Raw genomic sequence first — 22677 nt, forward strand, 5'->3', positions numbered from 1 at the left:
GGAAATTAAAAACAAGAATGGGGGAACACCTCGGGGACATTAGACACTGTAGGTTAACAAGTGCATTATTTAGGCACACAAATGAAAACCAAACACATAATTTCAAATTTTTGGTTTTGCAGCAGTTAATGGAAGATGAGAAAGGGGGTATTTTAGATTTACATTTAGACTTAATGGAATTGAGATGGCAATTGTTTATGAATGCCTCCCGATATCCAGGCATAAATGAGACTATTAGTATTGCCAGTGTTTTAAAACTTCATCAAATTTCAGGATAGTTTTAAGAGGTAAAAGATAAGACAAATATTTATGTATAATGTGTGGTCTCTTTCAAGGCCCCCGAGCCAGCGGAAACCATTACTCAAGCCGCTGAATCACTTATAAATGCCTTCTACCAGCACCTCCAGGACTGCATGGATCAGGCAATCCCAAACAAAACAAAGACTCTTTGTACAAAAGGCAAGCGCCCAGTCTGGTGGACCCCAGCCATAAACAAGTTCTACAACAAAAGGAGAAAGCTACTACAAGATAGAGCAAAATCCTTAAAAGGGAAGACACCCTTGATCATTATAAGTAAAAACTACGATCTCTCATAAAATCATCCAAGGCAAATTTTGAGAGAAAAGTCACTAAGGACTCAAAAGACAATCATAAGGCCTTTTTTAGCTATGTTAGAAACCTGGGAGGAAACTCCCAGATATGCTCAGAATTAGTTCAAAATGATGTAAAAATCACTGAACCAACAGACATTGCCAACATACTGGCTGACAGGTTCAGTGCAAATCCCCCCCCCCCAAAAGGAGAGATATCGATACCAGAGGATTGTAGCCCCCCAAACATCTCAAATGCTCAGGTGAAAACTGCTCTCTCCAAGGCGAAAAACACAGCATCCATGGGACCAGATGGTGTCCCCGGTTGTGTGCTCCATGAACTCAATGAGGAATTAAACCCGCAGTTAGGGCAGCTGTTTAATCTTAGCCTCACCTCAGGATATGTACCCAAAGAGTGGCGTACGGCAACTGTGGTCCCACTTCACAAAGGCGGTGCCTCCACCGACCCTGGAAATTACCACCCCATCAGCTTGACAAGCCTGGTCTGCAAAGCTATGGAGAGGATCATAATGGAACTCATAAATAAAGACATAGGGGACTTGCAGACATTGGATCCAACCCAGTTTGGCTTTGTCAAGGGCAGATGATGCCTTTTAAACTTGGTTGACTTTTTCAAAACAGTCACCAAGGCCATTGATGAGGGCAAGGCAGTCCACACAGCCTACCTTGACCTTGCAAAGGCTTTCGACACAATACCCCACTCGGGTATCATTGAAAAACTCACCAGCTTAAATGTAAACCCATACGTCACAAGATGGGTTGCAAACTGGCTAAGTGACAGAACCCACAGGGTCAGAGTTGCTGGCGCCATGTCAGACTCCAAGCCTGTCACAAGTGGTGTCCCACAGGGCTCAGTCCTGGGCCCCCTCTTGTTCGGCATCTACTTTTCAGAAGTACAGGCAAACACAGGAGGATTATAGCTGACAAAGTTTGCAGATGACTGCAAACTGGGTGCCATAGTTGAAAACACATCAGACACAGATACCGTTCAGAAGGGTCTCATAGAAATGGATAACTGGTGCCAGAGCCATGGCCTAAAGTTAAATGCCAAAAAATGCATAGTCATACCCTTCGGGAAAAACAAGGTTACCCCTAGCTACCATATAGGTGGCAATCCACTAAGCACAGAAGAGGTTATCAGGGATCTGGGGACCCAGGTTGACAGTAACCTTTCGTTTGACACTCACGTTGCCAAAGTAGTTAGGAAGACCTTCTACATTGCCCACCTGATCATGAAGGGATTCACATCTAGATCAAGGGATGTCATCGTTCCCCTATACTCATCACTCATCAGACCAATGATTGAGTACAATGCCCCATTCGGAATGTATCTGACCCGACACCTGCAGCAATTGGAAAGGCCCCAAAAGTTCCTCACCAAAAGGATAAAGGGTCTCAAAAATATGTCTTATGCTGCCTGACTGAAGGAACTCCAGCTCTATTCAGTCGCTTACCATCTGCTCAGAGGTGACCTGTGCCTGACATACAAGGCCATGTCCAACCCGGAATTAATGAACATGATCCACCTCAAAAAATCTAAATCCATCAGAACTACAAGAGCAAGAGACTTAAACCTTAACACGGTTATAAATAGGATGTGCTGGAGGGACAGATTCATCACCCAGAGACTCCCTATGCTGTGGAACAAAATCCCGGTACATGTGAGGCAGAGCACCTCGCTGGCTTTGTTCAAGAGAAATCTTGACCAATGGATGGGAGATCGCAGGTTTAACCCAGGGATTACCTCAGTGTCACTGCTTGACAGAGGCACGGCAAAATAATGGGCATAGTATCCTTCAAACTTAAGAGGTGGTGAAAGCCACAAAACTTTGGGCTAGGCTTATAAATGCCCTAGGGCAGATAGCCTAGTATGAACCTATGAACCTATAACTATGTAGTGATGGAGTTTAGTTTAATATTGTGTGTTTAATTTGATTTGAAATGGTTTTAAATGTAATTTTAGTAACTGTTTTTTAATATGAGTACAATTCTTGTGAGTATTGCTTTAAATTTCAATGATTGTACAAACTGATTACCTGAAAGGGGTATTTAATTTGGTTTGGCGACTGTAATATTTCTTTTTTCTGAAGAAGTCTGTGTAGTGGAGAGGAAAGCATTTAACATTTTGTTAATAAATTTTGGTGTCCTTTGGATTGTTCACATCCTTCTGCTTTTATTTTGTGGCTTACTACTTTCTAGCTGTCATTTTGACCCTCTAATTGTGCCAAGCAGCCCTCAAGCTAGCATAGCAGATCTCCAAACTCCTTTTGGAGCTCGCTATGCACCAAACCCCGGACCTGGCTTTGGGTGACAGTATCCTGTCCATGCCCACTCCCGGGGAGATGAGTAGGTCCTGGGGTGGGTCCCAGACATGCTGGGGCTGGTGCCATGGCCAGATGAGGTGGGTGAGGTGGATCCACTGGGAACGGACTTCCCAAATGTGTTATGGTGTTACAATTTTAGAACATATGTGGGTTAGTAATAGTCAACACAATCCAGGATTAGTTGTAACAGCATGCATAGACATTCCCATTAACCCAAAACCACAGATTCGGACAGTTGCATAGCAAACAGAATACATGCATATATGGAACCACAGTGGCCATTACAATGAAGTGCGGGTTACATTGATAGCAACAGTCCACCAATGATAGTATTTCAACATGGAACATTAATAGAAACACATTTCAATATTTGTTGAACAATAGGACATATGTCCCAACAGTAGGTTTGGTGTAAAACATACCCATTAATTTGTGTGTTTAGATTATTGTTGAGATATGGTGGGGAGGAGAGAGAGAGATGTCAATTAGCAACTTGTATATCCTTGCAGTACTCACAACTTTAATGATCATTGCTCTAATCATTACTCTGCAGGTATTATTACAATACCCTATGGCCTTGGTTTGAGCAGTGGTATGTTTGTACACAGTGTATACTTCAGCTGTCTTATAGCTACATTCTACTTCTCTTACCTGGTAGACTTGTGGGGGGAATGTCTGTTAACACTTCCTGACTGTCTCTACACATATTCCCAGATTCCTATTTAAAATTCTGTACAGCTTAATACCACTCCCGAGATTTGAACCATGACTGTGTGTGCTAAACATACAACAATTTGTGCTTCATCAGAGTGAGCTATTTAGAAAATGCTGTTTCTTTGTTCAGTGTTTACTGTCCAAGTCTCTCTTGGTTGTACAGTCTGACCTTATAATTACAGCATTCTTATACAGACATTCCTAGACATATTTTTTATGTAGCACAGTGTGAGAAACAGTTGACACAACAGTACTATTCGCATATTAGATCTTGGTGAATGCAACATGTCAGGCCATACAATACAAGAGTAAACACAACCAGTCCAGGATTTAGAACTTTATTGTCAGGCAGTTACATTTTATTTAAACTTGATCTATATGGGACTATTACTGTCATATTGTCTGCTTTATTCAGTAGAAACCATACACATTTTTTATACTGCCAGGTGACATTTTACTTCTTTATATTTATTTGGTATGACTACTACAAGCAGGATTGTTACTCACCAGCCTCGCAACACAGCCTTTGCAACCTGCTGGCATGGGCTTCCTGGTTCACAGTCCACTCAGCTGCAGCTGTAATGAAAATAGAGAAACATTTATGCATACCTATCCATCACATACACAGGCTGGACTTTGATAAACAATTATTGCTATGAATACTTACACACTGCTGGGACATCTCCCCTGTCTCTTGCTTCTTGGACCCACTGTTCCAAGAGCTCCCTCTTCTTTCAGTTCAAGTCAGCATAGTGGTGCCAGACCTGCTCACCAGTCTGTGGGATACCAGTGGCACTGGTGAGGTCACAGGAGAGACTTTCCTAGACTTCTGCTTTATATTGGGAGCCCTGGTACTGGTCCTGCAACAGTCTCATGTCATGTTTTTTTACCAGGAGTCCTATCATGACCTTGGACTCCTGTATGCCCCAGCACTGCGCCCGGAAGCACATGCCCTCTCCAACACCTGCCATACTGCCTACAGGGAAGAGCTACAATTAGTTATGAGCTGTATTCCCACCTGCATGGTTTAAATACAGCCAATTTCTCTCCCTTTGCCATGATTGGACTGTTCTGAAAATGCTGAACTAAGTTAAGCTACAGGCAAACTTGCTTAGCTAAAGTTGGCAGTGCTTAAAGGGGCAGGTTCAGCATTGCTTACCAATGGGAAAATCCACTTAGCTGGGCTATTCATTGCTTAGTAATCATATGTAGACACTGCTTACACACCGGTCAAAATAGCTGTGCAATGCTTAGCATTGCTTATGTTTTATTATATTGGTCTACCACCTGTATGGGATTGATTCATCATTCATTACATAATATAGGTTCATAGGTTCATAGGTAGGTACTAGGCTATCTGCCTGAAGGCATTTATAAGCCTAGCCAGAATGTGTTGGCTTTCACTGCCCCCTTAGATTAGTTCCCTGTGCCTCTGTCAAGCAGAGTCACTGAAGTGATCCCCAGGGTAAACTTTCTGTTTCCCATTCCCTCGTCAAGGTTTCTCTTGAAGAGTGTTAGCATGGAGCTCTGCCTAATGTAGATTGGAATCTTGTTCCAAAGCATGGGAAGTCTCTGGGACAGGAATCTATCTCTCCAGCATGTCCTATTTATTGTTGTGGTGAGGTTTAGATCCCTAGAGCATGTGGCTTGAGGGGATAAGGTTTTCTTTAGGTGGAGAAAGTCCATCAATTCTGGGTTGGACATGGCCTTGTATGTCAGGCAGAGATCACCTATGAGTAGGCAGTATGCAATCGAGTACAGCTGGAGTTTCTCCAGTCGAGCTACATAGGGCATCTGTTTGAGGCCAGTGATTCTCTTGGTGAGGTACTTCTGTGGTCTTTCCAGCTGTTGCAGGTGTCTTGTAAGGTACATCCCAAATGGAGCGTTGTACTCTATGATGAGTCTGATGAGTGATGAGTAGAGGGGCACAATGACCTCTTTTGATTTGGATGCAAACCCTTTTGTGATTAGGTGGGTCACATAGAAGGATTTTCTAACCACTTTGGCAATGTGATTATCAATGGAGAGATTGCTATCTACTTGGGTCCCCAGATCCCTTATTACATTTTCCATATTTAGGGGACTACCACCTATGTGGAAGTTTATGGGTACTTTGTTTTTTCCAAAGGGGATGACTATGCACTTTTTGGCATTTAGCTTGAGGCCATGATTTTGACAATCAGGTATCTGTCTCAGTGAAACCCTTTTGGAGGATGTCTGTGTCAGCTGGAGAGTCAATTATAGCCCCTAGTTTGCAGTCATCTGCGAACTTGGACAGCCATCATCCTCTTGTGCTTGCCTGTACCTCTGAGAAGTATATGCCGAACAGGAGGGGTCCTAGGACTGAGCCCTGGGGAATGCCACTTGTAACCATTTTAGAGTCAGACCTAGTTCCTGCAACTCTCACCATGTGGGTTCTGTCCATGAGCCAATTGGCAACCCATCCTGTGACATAGGGGTTTATGTTCATGCTGGTGAGCTTGTCTATAATACCAGAATGGAGAATGGTGTTAAAGGCCTTTGCAAGGTCTAGGTAGGCTGTGTGTACCACCTTTCCCTCATTTATAACCTTGGTAACTGTCTCAAAGAAGTCCACCAGGTTTAGGAGGCATGATCTGCCTTTAACAAAGCCAAACTGGGTAGGGTCCAGTGTTTGGAGGTTCCCAATGTCTCTGTTAATGAGTTCCATGATGATGCACTCCATAGCCTTGCAGACCAAGCTAGTCAGGCTTATAGGGTGATAGTTCCCAGGATCTGTTGTGGTTTCACCTTTGTGGAGCGGAATAACCATTGCTGTACACCACTCTAAGGGCACGTAGCCTGTGGAGAGGCTGAGTTTGAACAGTGTGTTTAGGTGAGGGGTCAGTTCGTCTTTGAGCTCATGTAGAACGCAGCCTAGGATACCGTCTGGTCCCATCGATGCTGTGTTTTTGGCTTTGGAGAGGGCTGTTTTAACTTGAGTGTCTGTGATTTCAGGGGCTCTACATTCTTCTGGTATGGTTAATGGGCCCTTTTGGGGGTGAGAGGGGGGTGAGGTTTGTGCTGAACCTGTCTGCCAGGATGATGGCAATATTGGTTGGTTCAGTGTATTTTGTGCCATTCTGCACTAACTCCGAGCAGATCTGAGCATTGCCACTTAGATTCTTGACATAGCTAAAGAATGTCTTGTGGTTATCTTTGGATTTATTTACTTTCCCTGACATCCCACAATGTGCTGTGATTAATTTATTCTTGTGTGACTATATTGTATGGGGTACTTGTGTTCATATGGGGGTTTCACTACTTTATTACACTGACACCTCACATCTGGGCCTAATACACTACTCTGGTCAAAAAAAAATCAGTTACTTCTTACATAAATATACAAAAAAATTAAAATTCTGATGTTTATACATGCAAAATGGAAATGGCTTTGGTGAGGGCTGAACCTGAATGACTACATGCAAGGCATAAACACTAACCTCTACACTATTGCACTTACGCTTATGCTGGATGTCTACTGCTTTTTAACTTATTGTGCCGTTTCAGCTGGGCTAAGTGTAGCTAAGCAATGGGCACACCCACTCAGCTACACTTAAACTTTATTGCATATATAAAAAAATATATTTGTTGTGTTTTTTTATTTATACCCTTCAGAATATCCATGTTAATGCTGAACCTGTTATTCTATGACCTTTCTGCTTTGTAGGGATGATTGTCCCTTATGGATTTGTCCATATTTCTTATTCTGAAGGGTTGGGAGGTGTGCACTATGTGCTTATGCTAAATCTGTTATTCTATCAACTTTTGGCTTGGTTGGGACTATTGTCCTTTATGGCTTTGTCCAGATTTCTTACCTTGATGGGTTGGGGGTGTCACTAGCATTCTTGCTCATTTTAAATTGCCAAACAGCAATTCTGGAATTCTGGAGTGCAGGGGGTGTGTGTATTGTGAGAGCTCTGCTCTCAGACACACCCCCATGTGCTTGTAGATGGAACCGTTTCAGTTTTACAGCATGGCAGCATGCTTTTATACATATGGATGGTGCCCTGCTGTTCTGAACAGGAATGGTCCCTGCCATGCAGGAATAATTTATTCCTGCACAGCTGCTTGCTGAATCTGGGGGCTTGTGTTCTGACTGAAGAGTGCTCTCAAGCAATCTGGAAATATAATCACTAATAAGTATAATTCTTGGCACTTTAACTTTTCAGAGTTCTGCATTCTCTTAATTTTTGCCTGACTGAACTATTTTATATATTTGTTGACTGAATTATTTTATATATTTGTTGGCATTGTTTTTTGTTTCTGACCTCTTCTGAAACTGGTTCACCCCCTATTCCTGTGGTGGAGTTAAAGTTTATAAAACTAGTCTAACAGCTTTTTTGTTATCTGATTGCTTCAAGGCATGCTGATTTAAAATAGCCTGTGTTTGTAAATTCTTGCATGCACTGTTAGAAACCCCTTGTGTTCTGACTGAAGAGTGCACTCAAACAATCTGGAAATATAATCACTGATATGTATAATTTTTGACATTTTAACTTTTCAGAGTTCTGCTCTGTCTTAATTTTTGCCTGACTGAATTATTTTATATATTTTCTGGCATTGTTTTTTGTTTCTGATCTCTTCTGAATCCGGTCCCCCCCATTCTTGTAGTGGTGTTAAAGTTAATAAAACTGGTCTAACAGATTTTTTGTTATCTGATTGCTTCAAGGCTTGCTGATTTAAAAATAGCCCCTGTTTGTAAATTCCTGCATACACTGTTAGAAACTCCTTGTGTTCTGACTGAAGAGTACTTGCCAACAATTTGGAAATATAATCGCTGATAAGTATAATTCTTGGCACTTTAACTTTTCAAAGTTTTTCATTGTCTTGATTTTTGCCCAACTGAATTATTTTATGTATTTGCTGACTGAATTATTTTATATATTTGCTGGCATTGTTTTTTGTTTCTGATCTCTTTTGACACTGGTTTTCAATCCCACTCACCCTAGTTCTGTGGTGTTTGTTATAGTTGATGGCTTTGCAGTTGCCTGCCCCTACTGTAAATTTGAACTGGGACACTCCTCCCAGTCTAGTGTTCATTCTACCTAATACAAAGAGATCATTTGAGAAGGCCAATCCACTTAGGTTCTTAACACTGAATTATCTTCTGCTCATCCTTCCTCCCCTTGCACTTTACTAACAAAACAAAATCTCCTTGTGTTCTGACTGGGTGTGCTTCTCAGCTGATAAATATATTTTTGGCACTTTTTAACTGTTCAGAGTTGAATAAAACAACAATTGAATTTAGTTCAAAATACATTTGGAATAAATTACATTTATTTAAACTGTATTTGCTTTAATACTGCTACACACTCAAGTGTGCTAGCTTGCACTGCACTTGAATTGTTTTTAATGTTGTTTTAGCTGCTTTCTGAAAAAAAATGTAAGCTTGTTTCCTGCCTTTCCTTTAACTAGTCTAGTCCAGATACAGATTTGCTGTATCCAGGACTATTGGTAAGCTTCGTAGCCTCCCCAAGCCTTTCTGTGTTGGAGGGAAGCCTTCTAGCTTATCAGTGGGAGTGGTAAGCACTAGATATGCTATCTGCCACAAGAGGAGTGGTTTCTGGCCCATAAATTGTAGTTTATTGACAGTTTGGGCAGTTTTTCCATGTCCTTCAACTTTCTAGTTTAAAAGCCCATGTTTGTGCTTGTTTCCTGCCTTTCCTGTAACTAGTCTTGTCCAGATGCAAATTTGCTGTATCCAGGACTGTTGATAAGCTTCTGATCTCCCCCAATCCTTTCTGTGTTGAAGGGAAGCCTTCTAGTTTATCAGTGGGAGTGGTAAGCACTAGGTAGCCTATCTACCACTAGAGGAGTGGCTTTTGACCCATAAATTGTAGTTTATTGCCTGTTTGGGCATTTTTTCTCTTTCAACTTTCTGGTTTAAAAGCCCACATTTGCGCTTGTTTCCCACCTTTCTTGTAACTAGTCTAGTCCAGATACAGATTTGCTGCATCCAGGACTGTTGGTAAGCTTTTGACCCCCTCAAGCCCTTCTGTGTTAGAGGGAAGCCTTCTAGCTTATCAGTGGGAGTGGTAAGCACTAGGTAGCCTATCTACCACAAGAGGAGTGGTTTCTGGCCCAAAAATTGTAGTTATTGGCCGTTTAGGCAATTTTTCCATCTCTTTTAACTTTCTGGTTTAAACGTCCATGTTTGCACTTGTTCCCCACCTTTCCAGTAACTAGTCTAGTCCAGGTACTGTTTGTAAGCTTCTGAGCCCCCCCAAGCTTTTCTGTGTTGGAGGGAAGCCTTCTAGCTCATCAGTGGGAGTGGTAAGTACTAGGTAGCCTATCTACCACAAGAGGAGTGTTTCTTGGCCGACAACTTGTAGGTTATTGACCATTTGGGCAGTTTGTCGATCTCTTTCTACTCTCTGGTTTAAAAGCCCGTGTTTGTGCTTGTTTTTTCCTGTAACTAGTCTAGTCCGGATACAGATTTGCTGTATCCAGGACTGTTGATAAGCTTTTGAGCCCCCCCAAGCCTTTCTGTGTTGGAGAGAAGCCTTCTAGCTTATCAGTGAGTGTGATAAGCACTAGGTAGCCTATCTACTACAAGAGGAGTGGTTTCTGGCCCAGAAATTGTAGTTTTTTTGGCCAATTGGGCAGTTTTTCCATCTCTTTCAACTTTCTGTGTTAAAAGTCCGCATTTGTGCTTGTTTCCTGTCTTTCCTGTAACTAGTCTAGTCCAGGTACAGATTTGCTGTATCCAGGATTGTTTGTAAGTTTCTGAGCGGTGCCAAAGTCTGCTCTTAAATTTTTCCCTTAGATCTGCTAGTTCTCTCCTTTTCTGCTCTTTTACTAGCTGATTAGTTTAGCACTTTACCAGACTTCTTGTAGCAATTATTGTAGCACACAGAAGTGCTACCAGCACTAAATGTTCCACAAGGAAACAGCTCCAGTATTTATTAATGCCCACACATCCAGGCACGTCTAAAGGTCAGTTCACTGTGCTTTCTCCTATTAACCTGGTGAACTTGGGCATCCTGAGGCAATGTAGCAACTGCCTCATATAAACTAACAGCCCTCTCCTCTTACCTGCCAACACTCAGACTTGTGAGAGATGCACTTATATATCAAAATTGGAAGCCATGCACTCTCCAGCCAAGACTGGTATAGCTGGTCAAGAGGAGAAGGTCAACACTTGCAACACACCACATGGAACACATAGCCCTCCGGAACACACGCCAGCACTGCCTTCACATAAAATCACAAACCACATACCCACCTTCACAGAGGCTCTCAATAAAAATCTACCCAAACAACAGAGACCTCCAAGGCAGAAATGCACCTGACCACCACAACACAACACTAATCATGAGACACATAAACAGTCTGCCACTCAACCAAAGCCACTAAGGCAAAACAGCATGCCCAACCCACTAGTCATAGGTGACTCGATAGTGAGGCACACCGATGTCCCACTCACTAGGTTGAATAAGGAGAAAGTAACAGTCAGCTGCCTGTCAGGTGCCAGGATCCACCACATAATGCATGCACTGAGGTCCCTCAACAACAGGCATAAATATGACTCTGTCATTGTACATGTGGGTGTGAATGACCTGCGATGTACCTCCCTGGGCTACATAAAAAGAGACATGGAGGAGCTCTTGGATTATATAGCCCAGGCAGGTATGACCCTAGCTCTGAACAACATCCTACCATCACCCAGAATGATACCACAGTACAAGCAAAAAATGATTGATTTCAACAATTGGATAAGTTTCTGCTGCCATTCTAAGGGGATCCAGTATCTGTCTGCCTGGGATGACATGCTTGATAGACCTCAATGATTTGCCAGAGATGGCCTGCATCTGTCACCCCTGGGCTTCAGGATACTGGCCAAGGCTCTTGCTACCCCTATAGTGCCTTTTTTAGCCGGTGTTCCAAAGACCAAATTAACACCATAACAGATACAAACAAATGCAATCTGACAGTCATACTGCTCAATGCTAGAAGTCTAAATCTCAAAATGCACTCACTCAAAGCACTCTTAAAATGGAGAACATCAACATTTCTGCTGTAACAGAGACCTGGTTCAAGGCAGCAGAAATCACCCCTACACTACCAGGCTATAACTCATTCCACACTTTTCAGCCCCAGAACTTGGACTGAAGCTCCAAAGGTGGTGGTGTTTCCATATTCATAAAAGATTTGCACACCTCCTGACTGGTAGCCCAACATAATGCATCTGAGATACTTCAGGTGCAGCTAACATTGGGTAAGACAGAGATTTAGGTCAGCCTGCTATAGGTCCCCAACCATGTCCCAAGACTCACACTCCACATTCCTAAGCACCCTGGAGAATATTAGGGTCCAACCTAACCCTCTCATACTGGGAAACTTCAACTACCCCTACATTAACTGTAAAAACTATTCAAAACCAATACACCTGCCCAATGCCTTCTGGAATTTATTAATTCCATTAACCCCTATATCATTAGGTGGGTTGCAAACTAACTCACAAATAGAACCCACAGCGTGAAAGTAGTTGACTCCAAGTCAGACTACTGACCAGTCACGAGTGGAGTCCCACAGATTTTGGTCCTGGGTCCTCTCCTGTTTGGTATCTACTTCTCTGAAGTCCAGGCCAATACGAAGGGACTCTAGCTGACAAAGTATGCAGACAATTGCAAGTTGGGAGCTATTATTAACTCCCTAAGTGATGTTGACATCCTACAGAAGGGCCTCAAAGACACCAATGACTGGTGTCAGAACCATGGCCTTAAGCTCAATGCCAAAAAATGTGTCATCATCCCCCTTGGGGAAAAAAAACGGTTCCCTTGAATTACCACATTGATGGTAGTCAACTGAATACAGAAGGTGTTATAAGAGATCTGGGAACACAGGCTGACAGCAACCTCTCTTTTGATCACCATGTTGCTTCTGTGGTTTGAAAGTCCTTCTGTATGGCACATCTCATTACTAAGGGTTTTGCATCCAGGAAGAAAGAGATCATTGTCTCCCTCTACTCTTCCCTCATTAGGCCAATCATCGAGTACAATGCCCTATTTGGTGTGTACCTCACTAGACACCTGCAACAACTGGATAAGCTGCAAAAGTACCTCCCAAAGAGGATCCTAGGCCTTAAACATTGTCCTATATGGACAGACTCAAAAAAACTCTAACTATTCTTTGTCTCATATCGCCTACTTAGAGGCGATGTCTTGCTGACTTACAAAGCCATGTGTGACCCAGCTCTATTAGAAATGCTACATCTAAAGAAATCCCAATCCCTCCGCACCACACTCTCCAGAGACATCAACCTCATTGCCACAATCAACAGAATGTGCTGGAGGGACAGGTTCATAACCCAGAGACTGCACATGCTATGGAATAGACTTCCCATACCTGTCAAGCCGAGCACCTCACTGGCCCTCTTCAAGAGAAATCTTGATGAGTGAATGGTAAATAGAAAATTCAGCCCAGGGATCACTCCAGTGGCTCTACTCGACAGAAGCACTAGGAACTAAGGTCGGGTGGCACGATGCCAGGGTAATGCTATGGGCTAGGCTTGTAAAGGCTCCAGGGCCATTAGCCTAGTACACACCTATGAACCTATGGTATGTACTTCTCTAAGCACATGACTTTGAGAGACTGTATTGTTTTTTAATTGTAATAATCAAGTGTATGTCTTTCTTGAGCTACCCAGACAGCCTTAAAGCACTTTGTCTCTCTTCTGTTTTCCTACAGACTCTGGAGAGATACTCTCTGTCTAACCTGCATAGCCTCAAAGAATCCAGTCCGCTCTCACCTGCTGCACAGCTGCAGAACCAGTAACATCCTGAACACCTGTTCAAGACAACTTATCTTCTACCATAACATAAATAGAACCTGCTGGCAAGATAGCTATATATCCCAGTGAATCCCCCATTAAAAGAAGACTTCCTTTGGCTATAAAGCAAAGTAGCTCCCTGACCCTCTTTAAGCATAACCTGGATGTGTGGATGGACAATCATAAATACAGCCCAAGTCTGGCACCTGAAGTCATCATTGAATAGGGTCTAAAGCTAGGTATAAATTAGTCATGCCAATGGGTACTTACAATAGGGAATATTGTGGCCAGGCTACTAATGTTCCTGTGGATCAATAGCTTACTGTTAACCCATCAATCTATGAACTTAAACATGCACACTTCTTTCATTTTGCATGACCACATGCTAGCAAACCAGTATCCTTGACCAGATACACAAATGGTATTCACAAACCTGTTAACCACTTCTGTACATCTGCTACATGATAGCATCACATAATACAGTGTTATGTAGTTCAGAGAGGTGACAAAACTTAAAAACAAATACAGACGCACTACTGTCATCCCGGAAGACTTAGCATGACATGAATGAGCAACAACATTTACATAAGGTCTGCCAGTAGACTTCTGGATGACTCAAACCATACAAGCAAACTTTAGCCCCTGAATGAGAGAGTCTTCTCACAAAAATGCATTATCTAAACAATTAGACTGCAGATCTCATGCCAGCGACAGAACAGTGTTCCCACTCAATACGTCACCTCTGGTGATTGCTGTCATGGCTATGCACTGATGATATGCCCTACAGTGCTACACCCCATACCTGAAAGCATGAAATGAAAACAACAATGTGTTGTCTCACTCCAAGTATAGGACTGCCATCACCTTGTCAAATATTCACAGCAGAATACACAAGGTATGACCAGTGTGATGATGTCACATTTAGGTCTGTGAAAATGTCTGACATAATGCTGAGAAGTACTTAAGCATTAAAGGGTAACATAGCCATAATGACTCATTAATACAATAATGTTAGGCCAGGTAGTACAATATTCATACATACACTGTATACATAGTTTTCTGTCAGTTCACTTTCCCAACTACACAAATAGTTTATTTATTTATTTATTTATTTTATTTTACATTTGTTGACCGGGATCGTCCGACTGGATACATGTCCATTTTCAGCGGAGTGTGTATTTATACTTTTAGTACATCTGGGTGCTGACTAGCATGCATCACATTACTGTACTATCCCTGTCTTCCACTCTGTTATGCACAGCTACATTTGTGTAACTACGTCTAAATTTAATCAGTAATGCATTCGGAGCATCTATCTATTTTATATATATATATATATATATATATATATATATATATATATATATATGTTTTGCCTCTAACTTTATATGTGTGTGTGTGTGTGTGTGTGTGTGTGTGTGTGTGTATCTATATGTGAATATATATATATATATATATATATATATATATATATATATATATATATATATATATACACACACACACACAAACACAATGAATAATCAATTAAATTGTTCAAAACACAAAACATTGAACAAACGCATTGGTGATTATCATTAACATCATCATCTAAAAAAGTAATGGTAAATGTAAAAAATAATTTGTAACTCCCTTTGGACCTGCATACATATATATCTCAGTATATAATTAGATACACATATATACATGTGTATGTGTACATGTATCTATATTTGCAAATCTTTGCACTTTTTGCCTGAGCAGTGTACATGCATAGGTTTATGTGTATGCATTCACATATACAATTTACTTACATATGTATACATCTTATAATTAACAGACATGGTTGACACTAACATCCATAGTCACACATACAAAAATAAAATATTTTCACTTTCACCCACAAATAGGGTTCTTATGAAAGTATATACTAATGACCAAACACATTTTCATACTCCCATGATTGTGCTACAGATATCTCTGAATTAGATCTGCCCTGCATGATAACACTTACCGCAAAGTTTAGCCTTACACAGTGTGCTATTTTTAATTTCTGAATACCCGCCTACTGTGTTTTATGCCTAGTAAGAGTACCAACAATGTGCACAGATTACATGGTACCTGTAAACAAACATTTAATTGTGTATTTTAATAAAAAACTAAAACAACAAATAGATTTGCACTGTACACTTTAACGTACCATGAATTAAACTTAATCTTTGTAGAAAATCATCTAATTTATTCCCATTATTCAGCTATGTGTTTGTTTACAGATTCATTTCAGTTTGGTAACCATGTAAGTGGACTGGCTGAAAGACTCTTATCAGTCACAGCCTGACCTCCATGGTACAAGACAAAAACAGAAACTACAATAAAGTATTATACCACTTTCTGAAGGAATGTCAAACAGTTTGGCAAAATACAGAAGTGGAATTCAAGCAAGATGATTGATAAAAATATAAGAAATGGAAGTGAAGGTAAACTAGAACTAGAACTTTGAAGACCAAAATAATAAAACTGAACAGACAAATTAAACATACCCCAGGATTCAGCAAGCTCTGCACGGTGTGCAGGAATAGTGCTAGAGCTGCTGCACACAATATGGCTGACAAGCAATCCAGGAATGACGTGCACGAGTGCTCCAAAATGATTCCTGCATAGACACAGCTCCTGTATGCTAATTACCCCATTTGCAGGTGAAAACCATACAACTGAGGTGAATTAGCAATCAAGGAAGCAGGCAGGCATCTGTACAGGAATAATGTAACCTGCAGAAATGTATTAGGCTACCAACCGAATACATTTCTGCAAATTATAAAACGGAGGCATGACAGTTCCAAAGAAAGCATCCCCGGGATTCAAGAAGCTCAGTGCAAGGACGGTTTTAGCCTTGCATCGGGTGTCCTCACTACAGATGGCGCAGCAGCGCCATATGAATATGTATGAGGACACGCCACTGCACCCCCGATGTGCACAGGAAATGTGTGCGTGTGCAGGGGGTGTGTACAAGTGCTCTATGGAGGCGTAAACATGCCCCAACATTTACAAAACCTACTATGCCTACTAGTAAAGCCTGCCACTAATAGTAAGTCAGTAATTCAGTGTCCGTAGATACCGAAATGTATGCTAAGCATACAAGAGTGTCCATGCACAGTGAAATAAAATTGAAGTAGTAAACACACAAGCATGTAGTGGAATGTAGAGCCCTGTTCCTATAACTGTCACAATTAGATTCCCTGTACCCATGTCCCTATTATACATTTGAATTGCAGCAATATCGAAGGTGTAAGCAAAGCGCAGCATGTCTGCGCATCGCTGATCTCTGCCAAGCATAGCTTACACATCATATTCATTCAAATGGAGAAAAACATGTGAAAACAATGTAAGTGTCAATAGTGTAGTGTTTAGAGCATCCTCCTAACAAACAGGCATTCACGGTTCGAGCCCAACAATAGCACATATCATTTTCCATGTGGAATGAATGTCGTTTTGCCAAAAAACTGACATAAGAGTATCGCATGAGATATTTAACTTAAATATCATTCAAGCAAAGTGGCACTGTCATAATGAATAAGGTACAAGTAAGCAGGTGTAAGCACAAATAAGCAGCAGTAAACACATATAAATACCAGTAAGTAAGTCTGAGTGCACTTGCGCAGGTCTAAGCAGTGCCCAGCATAGGAAATGTATATAAGTATATACAGATATATAATTTATATTTATTTATTATTAAAAATTGCTGTCAGCGTATGTCATATCCAGCTGGGCAGGAGTGAGCAAAGCACTGCTACTCACACCACAGGCAGGATATTACCAGTGGGAGTAACATTGTTGATTTGCTAAGTCTACTTTACACACAGAGGGTAGTCCCTAGTGGGACTACCCAAAAATTGATAGACCATTTGGCCATCCGACCATTACACAAGCAAGGGCAGGTATGTTCAAGGACTAAATGGTGGGAGAGCCTGAGAATACATAGGTTCATAGGTTCATAGGTTCATACTAGGCTATCTGCCCTAGGGCATTTATAAGCCTAGCCAGAGTGTGTGTGGCTTTCACCACCCCTTAGGATGAGATTACTATACCCATTAGTTTGCTGTGCCTCTGTCCAGCAGTGATACAGAGATGATTCCCGGGGTAAACCTACGATCTCCCATCCACTCGTCAAGATTTCTCTTGAACAGAGTCAGTGAGGGGCTCTGCCTCACATGGACTGGGATTCTGTTCCATAGTGTAGGGAGTCTCTGGGTGATGAATCTGTCCCTCCAGCATGTCCTATTTATATCCGTGTTGAGGTTTAAGTCTCTTGCTCTCGTGGCTCTGGTGGATTTGGATTTTTTGAGGTGGAGCATGTCCATTAATTCCGGGTTGGACATGGCCTTGTATGTCAGGCACAGATCATCTCTGAGCAGACGGTATGCGACTGAATAGAGCTGGAGTTTCTTCAGTCGGGCATCGTATGACATATGTTTGAGCCCCTTTATCCTTTTGGTGAGGAACTTTTGGGGTCTTTCCAACTGCTGCAGGTGTCAGGTAAGATACATTCCGAATGGGGTGTTGTACTCAATCATTGGTCTGATAAGTGAAGAGTACAGGGGTACAATGACCTCTCCTGATCTGGATGTGAATCCCTTCATGATCAGGTGGGCAATGTAGAAGGTCTTCCTAACCACTTTGGCAATGTGAGTGTCAAAAGAGAGGTTACTGTCAACTTGGGTCCCCAGGTCCCTGATAACTTCTTCCGTGTTTAATGGATTACCACCTATGTGGTAATTAGGGGTTACCTTGTTTTTCCCCAAAGGGTATGACTATACATTTTTGGCATTTAGCTTAAGGCCATGGCTCTGGCACCAGTTATCCATTTCTATGAGACCTCTCTGGAGGATGTCTGTGTCTGATGGAGTGTCAATTATGGTGCCCAGTTTGCAGTCATCTGCAAATTTTGTCAGCCACAATCCCCCTGTTTGCCTGCACTTCAGAAAAATAAATGCTGAACAAGAGGGGCCCAGGACTGAGCCCTGTGGGACACCGCGTGACCGGCTTAGAGTCTGACATGGCACCAGCAACTCTAACCCTGTGTGTTCTGTCCTTGAGCCAGTTTGCAACCCATCTTGTGACATATGGGTTTACATCTAAGCTGGTGAGCTTTTCTATGATGCCCGAGTGGGGTATTGTGTCGAACGCTTTTGCTAGGTCAAGGTAGGCTGTGTGAACTGCCTTACCCTCATCAATGGCCTTAGTGACTGTTTCGAAAAAGTCAACCAAGTTCAAGAGGCAGGATCTGCCCTTGACAAAGCCAAATTGGGTAGGATCCAGTGTCTGTAGGTCCCCAATGTCTTTATTTATGAGTTCCATTATGATCCTCTCCATAGCTTTGCAGACAAGGCTCGTCAAGCTTATGGGGCGGTAATTCCAGGGTCCGTAGAAGCACCGCCTTTGTGGAGTGGGACCACAGTTGCCGTGCGCCATTCTTTGGGTACGTATCCTGTAGTAAGGCTAAGATTAAACAGCAGCCTTATGTGTGGGTTTAGTTCCTCATTGAGTTAGTGTAGCACACAACCGGGGACACCGTCCGGTCCCATTGATGCTGTGTTTTTTGCTTTATAGAGAGCAGCTCTCACCTGGGCATCTGAGATGTTTGGGAGGCTAGACTCTGGTGGGATAGATATTTCTCCTTTTGGGGAGGGAGGGGAGAAATTTGCACTGAACCTGTCTGCCAGTATGTTGGCAATGTCTGTGGGTTCAGTGATTTTTTTATCATTTTGGACTAATTCTGAGCATATCTGGGAGTTTCTACCCAGGTTTCTAACATAGCTAAAGAAGGCTTTATGATTGTCTTTTGTGTCATTAGCGATTTTTCTCTCAAAGTTGGCCTTGGATGATTTTATGAGTGATCGTAGTTTTTTGCTAGTATTGATCAGAGATGCCTTCCCATTTAGGGATTTTGCTCTGTCATGTAGCAGCTTTCTCCTCTTGTTGTAGAGTTTGTTTATGGCTGGAGTCCACCAGACTGGGCGCCTGCCTTTGGTGGAAAGGGTCTTGATTTTATTAGGGATTGCTTGATCCATACATTCCTGGAGGTGATCGTAGAAGGCATTTGTAAGGGTTTCAGCAGCGTGGGTTGTGGTTTCAACTGGCTCGGGGGCCTTGAAGGATACCACTCCAGTCTTAAGAAGTGTGAAGTTTGCTTTTGAGAAGTTCTTCACTGTGGTCTTTTTTGCTGGGGGTGGGGGTGGGATGTGGATCTCCAGTGAGATTAATTTATGGTCTGATCTCACCAATGAGGGATATACTTCCGGTGTGGAGCATTTTGTCCCCATGTTTGTGATGATCAGGTCTAGTATATTTTCTCCTCTTGTGGGAATGGTGACTAGTTGTTCCATAACATTTGAGTTTATGAACTCAAGGAACCTTTGGGCTAGGGTGTTGGGGCTTGAGTAATGTTCCCAGTCTATGTTTGGGTAGTTGAAGTCACCCAATATGATGGTGTTTGGAGAGACATTCATACTCTCCAGTGTCTTCAGGAAGGCTGTGTGGGTTCCTGAGTTTGAGAAGGTGGTCTGTAGCATGTTACAAACTGTAGGGCAGTTTTACCTATGGTTAATTGCACCTGGATGGTCTCCGATGCTTTGTGCGTTGCCACTAACCTGGAGGTGTGGGTATCCTTTATGAATATGGATACTCCCCTCCTTTGTGGTTCGGTCCTGATTTTGGGCCGGAACGCATGATATGAGGTATAACCTGATAGTGCTGGGGTGCTCTCAGGAGCCTTGAACCAGGTTTCAGTCACAGTACAGACATCGATGTTCTCCATACTGAGGAGGGCTTCGAGGGCTGCATCTTGAGGTTTAGACTTCTGGCATTGAGCAGTATTACCCTTAGTTTTTCTCCATTTTTGTTTTCTAGGGTGGTAGGTTTATCATTTGAGCCTTGCCTAAAAAAGGCACTATGGGGTGGCAAGAGCCTTTGCCAATATCCGGAAGCCCAGGGGTGACAGGTGCAAGCCATCCCTTGCGAAGCAGCGTGGCTTGTCAAGCATGTCATCCCAGGCAGACAGACATTGGATCCCCTTAGAATGACACCAGTAATTAAGCCAATTATTAAAGCTGATCATTTTGTCTCTGTATTGTGGCATCATTCTTGGTGAGGGTAGGATACTGCTCAGGGTCAGGGTCATACCGCCTGGGCTACATAATCTGAGAGCTCCTCTATGTCTCTTTTCATGTAGTCCAGGGAGGTACGTCTCAGGTCGTTCACACCGGCATGGACAATGACTGAGTCATACTTGTACTTGCTGTGGAGTGACCTGAGTGCTTGCGTTATGTGGCGGATTCTAGCGCCTGACAGGCAGCTTACTGTGATCTTTTCCTTGTTCAGTCTGGTGAGTGGGACGTCAGTGTGTCTGACTATGGAGTCACCTATAACAAGTGTGTCTGGCATTGTGTTTGGCCTTAAGGGCTGTGACTGTTTAGCACACTGACTTTGAGAACTATGTGTTGCATGTCTTATGTCTTGAGGTGGCAGTTGCTTGGGTGTCTGCTTTGGAGGCCTCTGTAGTTTTGGTAGATTTTTGATCAGTGCCTCCGAGTATGTCTTTGTGTGTTTATGTGTTTGTTTTGCAGTTGTGATAGTTCTATGTGAAACTGGGTTTGTGGTGTGCGTGGTTTCCTTCTCCTCCTGTCTGGTCTTGCCAGTCCTGAGTTGAGAGAGCTCAGCCTCCATTTTGGCTATATAGTTGCATCTCTCACATGTATTTGTGTTTTGTGGGAGAAGGAGTGGGTTGTCTGTGTACATGAGGCAATTGTAACATTGCCTCAAGATGCCCAGATTCACCAGCTGAACAGGAGAGGACGCTAGCAACTGACCCTTCGACATGCTAGAAAAAGTGAAAAAGTTTGCTGTGTAACTGAGTCAGAAGGGACCTATAGGGAAATGGGTACTCAAGGGGATTCTAGGCTAATGTAGTACTTTGTTTAGTATACAAGTACTTTACCTATATAAAAATGCTTTAGGAGCAAGTGCTGAGCTTTACCTATATAAAAATGCTTTAGGAGCAAGTGCTGAGCTTTTGAGATAGAGAATAGACTGTTTAGATTGCAAGTAGAGAAGTTCTAAGGGAAAAATTGAAAAGCAGACTTTACGGAGCCAGAAATAGTTTAACCTTGTTTAACCGGCGCCCCGATGGTGCTCTATGGGCAACTCCGCTAAATCACGCGGCCAGCTAAAGCGGGCTTTATAGCAGGGGTTGAAAAGAGCTAGGAATTGACCCAAAATGGCCAATAGACTACAAGTTTCTGGCTGGAACCACTGCTCTAGGGACAAATAGGCTGCTCAGTGCTCCCCACTCCCACTGGTGAACAAAGAAGCTTCCCTTTATCAAAATAAGGATATGGAATAGCACAGGAACCAAGCCAAAGCCCAGAGATCAGCAAACTCTGAAGACTGGACTATTCTAGTTCAGTAAGGCGGGAAAACAAGATTTTTTTTTTTTTTGCAGAAAACAGAGGAAAAACAGACAGTAAATGCTATAAATGCTTTTAAACGGCTAGCGCACTTGAGTGTGTTAGCCTACAGGTAAAATTAAACAACAAATAACTTTTTAAAAAGTGCAAAACAGTTAATCAACACAAAAACAGTTTAAATAGAATGCAGAGCTGTATAAACAGGCGAGAGCTGTATAAACAGGCGAAAATGCAGTCGCTAAGCAGTAAATAATCAAAAAGCCAGAAAAAAATACTTAAATCAGGAAAAAGTCACTCTTTTGCTCTCTGCTGCTTGTAGAACTCTGCAGGACACCACGAGGAGCTGTGCTGAGTTGAATACAAGCGCTAAAGCGGGCTTTATTACAGGGGGCTGAAAAGAGCAAGGAATTGACCTAAAATGGCCAATAGACTACCAGTTTCTGGCTGGAACCACTCCTCTAGGGACAAACAGGCCGCTCAGTGCTCCCCACTCCCACTGGTGAACAAAGACGCTTCCTTTATCCAAATAAGGATATGGAATAGCACAGGAACCAAGACAAAGCCCAGAGGTCAGCAAACTCTGAAGACTGGACTATTCTAGTTCAGTAAGGCGGGAAAACAAGATTTTTTTTGTTTTTTCTTTTTTGCAGAAAACAGAAGAAAAACAGACAGTAAATGCTATAAATGCTTTTAAACGGCTAGCGCTTGAGTGTGTTAGCCTACAGGTAAAATTAAGCAACAAATAACTTTTTTTAAAAGTGCAAAACAGTTAATCAACACAAAAAACAGTTTAA

Source organism: Protopterus annectens, chromosome 1.part1, assembly GCF_019279795.1.
Source record: "Protopterus annectens isolate FY-2018-M chromosome 1.part1, PAN1.0, whole genome shotgun sequence".
Lineage (NCBI taxonomy): Eukaryota > Metazoa > Chordata > Ceratodontiformes > Protopteridae > Protopterus > Protopterus annectens.